The sequence below is a fragment of the Frankliniella occidentalis genome, unplaced genomic scaffold, assembly GCF_000697945.3.
Source record: "Frankliniella occidentalis isolate FOCC.00 unplaced genomic scaffold, Focc_3.1 Scaffold65, whole genome shotgun sequence".
NCBI lineage: Eukaryota > Metazoa > Arthropoda > Insecta > Thysanoptera > Thripidae > Frankliniella > Frankliniella occidentalis.
The window spans coordinates 957,854-963,107 of record NW_026267195.1 but is presented as its reverse complement, the minus strand read 5'-3'; the positions used below and the strand labels follow the sequence as shown (position 1 = coordinate 963,107).

At 56.0% G+C, this 5,254-nt stretch overlaps 1 protein-coding gene across 5 annotated transcripts in view; it reads right to left on the bottom strand.

Annotated features, from left to right (window-relative positions):
- LOC113208511 (protein espinas-like) overlaps positions 1–5,254 on the bottom strand; it is a 312,486-nt gene that overhangs the window by 55,765 nt on the left and 251,467 nt on the right. The window lies entirely within an intron of this gene.

Here is a 5,254-nt window from a genome sequence, read left to right as displayed (position 1 = left end):
CTCTCTCTCTCTCTCTTTCTCTCCAGCTCTGTGTCTCTTCCTCTGGCGCGCCGTTAGGACTCTCCCGCCACTCTCCGCACTGCAGATTAAAACGCGCTTAGGCACTCTGCTGGGCGCTCCGCTCTTTGCCGCGCTGCGCGAATAAAACCAAGAGAGATTGACAATACGAGCCGTCATCACCCGCGGGTCCAGGACCCCGGCCGCACACACACACACAGCACAGTGATGAGATTCTAACGATAAAGAGGCGCGCGATGAAAAATTTAGGGCCGCCCAGAGAACATTAATTACATCGCAAGCGTGCGAAGCCGAAGAGAAATGTTATAGATTTGAGAGAAAAGAAAATACTGTTGGTCAAAATAAAAATAGGGCGTCTACAAGTAGTCTGTGAGGCATACTTTGTTGTAAGTAACACTATATTTAAAATTTTTATTTCGGGAAAGGATCCTCCCAAATTAAAATAATGTAACCGTATAGATATTACTACTTGTACATTCCACGTGAAAATTTTCAACGAGTAAAGTTGCGATTTTAATTTAGAATTTAGTTTAGAATTTCTAAATTATTATCATGACACTGCTTGTCAACACGAAAGTGAAATTTTTCGGCTTTTTGTAAATCTACGATCGGGGTCGTAAATGTAAACCATGTTTTTGTTGTGTTTTTTAAAATGATAATTACAGAAAATATTGAAGTTTTAGAGAAGTATTATAGTCCACAGGGGCAGTGGACGTACTCGTCGAGTCCCATTTCCGGGTCAGCCCGCGGCCAATGCGCTCGGGGCGTACGCTCCGCCATAGAGCACCGTGAGGCCAGCAGTGATTACCTCGACAGGGTAAACAAATGGCAGTGCTGACAACGCGGCCGGTCCATCACACGTCACACACACACACAGGAGTATAATAGAGACGGTACACAGGCGTGCGCCAGAGACAACGACGGTATACTCACGCGGGCGGCAGCCTCTGCAGGTGGTGCAGCTGGCGCATCTCGGTGAGCTCGTGCTCCTGCAGGCGCAGCCGAGGCGGCGACGACGACGACAGCGAGGCGGCGAACAGCGAGGCCGTGGTGGTGGTGGTGGTCATGGTGCTGCTGTACGCGCACGCCGCCGTCACCTGCTGCTGCTTGGTGGCCGCCGTCGTCGTCGTCGTGCTGCTGACGGCCAGGGTGTGCTGCTGCTTCTTGTCGTCGCTGGTGCGCTTGGTGGCGCCGTACAGCTGGCGGTAGTACTTCTCCTGGTCGCCGTAGATCCAGCAGACGCGCCACCACTGCCGGCACATGACGATGCCGGCGCCGGGCGCGCCGTGCCCGCCGCCCACCGTGGTGGGCGACAGCGGCTGGTGGAACTTGACCGACATCCTGGAGGCCCTGTCGCGCGCCTCATAAGCCCGCTGGTCGCGGCCTCGGCCTGCTGGCGAGCTGCTGGCGCCGTGGCTGTCGTCGATGGCCCATGGCTCAGGCAGGCGGCTCAGTGCGCCTGTTTGTAAGAGAGATAGTGTTGACAGCGTGGCAACGGCCGCAGAGGCCGCCAATGGAACGAGAGAGACCTGACCGCCGAGGGAGGATGTACGATGTGTGTGTCTAAGCTATTAGGAAAGCAATTCCCACATAAACTAAATTTTCGACTGAAAATGTCCATTTGCGCTAACTTTACGATGTTTGGCCCTACACACCAAAAGCCGCTAAATACCAATTTATATTCTTCGCTAAAACGGCATGAATGTCATTTTTGGTAATGCATACGCGCCTTGCCTAGTCGTTACATGGCGAGATTTACAGTTGGAGCAGTGCTCCCTCTTCAGTCTTCGCAAAGTACCCCCAACAGCGACACACGCGGCAAGATGGCGACGATGGTGTTCGCGGCGGGGGATTTACGAGACTTAAACCTTTTGCACGATATTCGCGTCAGACATTTACGACCCGCTGCGCTGGGTACATGCCGCCGCCGCGGCCGCCACCACCGCGGGCTAGCCTCGCGCAGGGTGCCATCCCACACGCTTTAAGATACACGTGTATAACCGCACCAAACGGCACGAGAAGAACTCGGCACCGCGAGGAAACGGGGCGAAGAAAGTGCATTGTTCGTATCGACGACACGCGTGCGGCACGTGCACCAAAAGAATGGGCCATAGAGGCACGGAGCCGCGGCGTGTCACGCTGAGAAACACTCTATCACAGACAATGCACCTATGAAGCCATCAAAACGAAATAAAAAAATAACAATAAAAAAAATACTGGAAGAAAGACTTCAGCACGCGATCTAAGGCATTTTCTTTTTCACCCGACCCAAGTTTTTATTTCCGGGCGCAATAAAGTAATTTCACAAAGCGAGCTCCAGTTTTTTTTTTCGGAGCCCAGCCTTTCCGTCCTGGCTGAGAATATTGTGGAACGGGATCAGAAGAGTAAAGCAAAAATCGTAGCAGAGGAAAACGACGTGTCCCTCAAGTCTCTCGAGTCGCTTGGACACATTGCAGGACGTAAAGTGTCAGACGTCCCGCGGAGCACACTGCAGGTGGCACCGGCGTGACATGCATCCGGATGTGCTGGACACGCGACAGAGAGGGAGAGAGAGAGAGAGAGAGAGAGGAGCAGGGCAGAAGGTGGGCAAGTGAGACTCAGACAACCACTCACGAGGAGGAAGTTTATCCCGAGCTCATTTGGCACAATTAATATCGAGTCGGGCGAACCCTCGCGTGATCACTCTCCTTCACCCGGAACACGACGCGTTTTAGACAAAACACGATCCAGTACGGCACACACAAAGCTGCATCGTTAGTCACTCCGAAACGAGACACACTCGAAGGCGGATCGAAGCTCTTCGCTTTTGGCACGGCGCGTTCGGCTCCGTGAGAGATCAGAGAGAAAGAGAGACAGAGAGGGGGGGGGGAGGCTGCTACCATGGCAACAAGACCACTTCATCAATTCATAAGCGCGTCAGCAGAGGCCTACACGGCCCCGCGGGGAGCCCGACGGGGACCCGGGGCTCAGCCGCGCCGAGGCCGACGCGGGGCCGCGTAATGAGGCCTCGGCAAACTTTTCGACGCCGGTACCGCGACCTCAGCCCCGCCCGGGCCGGCCCCAGGCCTCCTCGCCGAGGTCAAGACGCCTTTAATGACACGCCAGCAGCTTAGGGCCCTCGGAGGGGCGCATCCCCTTAGCGGAGGCCCTCGTCGCCGAGGCGCGCGGGGCCGGGAGAGTGGTCGGACCCCCCCGGCCGCGCACGACCTCGCCGACAGCGAGGGCGCTGACGGGGAAGCAAGCACGAAACGAGGGCGCTCCTGAGCGCCGCCCAAGGACCCGACTCCCTAAGGGCCTAAGTGCCAGCGGAGGCGCCCCCCGGCCAGCCGCTGCGGGGCGACGAGGGGCGAGCGAGCGAATCGATGAGATTGTGGCATACGGGGCGCTGCCGGCCGACAAAAAGGAAAGAACCAAGTGTGTGTGCCTCCCGACAAGCAAGTGAGTAACTCGCTGCATAACCGCACGAGTGAGCTCCATTCGGTCCGTCGGTAAACACACACACACACACACACACACACACACACTCACACACACACACAGACACGCTAATGAAGTCGAAGCCGGACGTACCCGCTGCGTGCGTAACATTCACATGATCCATCGCACACGACCATCAAAAGTGTATAGAACAGCAATTGGAAATGATGCGTAATGGCATTCACAACCGATAGACTGTTGTTAACATTGTGCCCGCGCTTGTATGGATATACTATACTCTTCTCGCTAAAGATATCTGGTCCATACGGCGGTAGTGTTCATTGAGTGCGGCTCACTCACACACACACACACAGTCACACACCTCACGTCGGCTCATTACGGCCCGCCCAGACAAACCTAACTCCAATCAAGCGCCGTGATTGTGTGTGTGTCACGTGATCCGCCGGCCACAAATCAACGCCACGGGCCGCCGCGGGCCGCCATCAGAGCAGGTGCAGCGCGGGGCAGCGCGGGGCAGCGCGGGGCGGAGGGGATGCGTGTCTCGTGGGCGACGGGGATGTGCAGACCACCACCCTGTACGAGAAGTAAACACGCCAGTCGCCGTGCAAAGCAAACCCATTCATCACACACACTGTGACGCGGTTTTGATAACTCTCTAGCTCCTGCCCCCACCCCACCCCTCTCTGCCTCGATGGAAAGTCTCTCTCGGTGCCCGTACACGCACCCTTCTCCTCTTCCTCCTCGCCCTTCTCTCCGTGGCGCAATATGCACCTTCATCATCAGGGCCTCCCTATTCACCGCCACGACGCGGAGTTCCCTCGGAGAAAGCGAGGCGACGCGCGCGCGAAGCTGTGTTGCTCGTTATAATGCGCCGGCCCATCGGCAGTACGTGGCCCTAGCCTCGGCCCAACACGCTACGGGACCTGGTCATGATGCTCACCGAGACCATCAGGTCATCGCGTCAGAACCCCAGACCTTCTAGGACCTGCATTACACCATGCACCCGACAAACCAAAGAACGCTGCGTTACCAATTTAATAACAACGAACTTCCCAAATTTTTCAAGTTATTCGAACACGTTGTAACATTTACCTCTGAAAGACTATGGATATGTTCTTAAGACTAGGAATGCACATTTTTTTAGGTGTGGCCATCGCCCTCACTAGCACTAGGTGAACTTGCCCTCTGGCCGACTAGCACTCATCACCACCTCATGACGACGGTCCGGCCTCGCCTCGCGGCAGGATCTCGTACCCTTTCGTTTAGGTCATTTGCCAGCAGCGAGGCGTTTCGCCGGCGCCCTCCTGGAGAGCGCCGGCCGTCGACCGAAGACGACAGCGGGAGAAAAATTGCATAGTGCGTGAAGAAAAACCAGGTCAGGTCGGCAGCAAAACAAGTAATGAGGGGATAAGAGACGTACAGATACCCGAAGTTTAGCCTGACTCCCGGGGGGCATTTTGCGGTGTCACAAATGCACCTCATCCATCAATGAAGTAGTGGATGCAAGTTGAAAGGTGGTCCCATCTTTTCCGGCCATAATTAGCATACGGGCAGCAAAAAGGGGGTGTTTGATTTGCAAAGGTCGACGCTAGCCCCAGCAGACCAGGACGCGACGGTGACGACACGGGAAGCTCGCGGGGGGCGCGGAGGGAGGGGCACGGGACACGCTTCACGGCCCTTTCCGTCTCCCTCGTGTGGGCCACGGAGAGGAGGAGGGTTCTTAGCAGTTCCGTTCCCACGCACTTTCCTCGCACGCCACAGCCACCTTACAAACTGTTATCATCACCCAACGCCACGT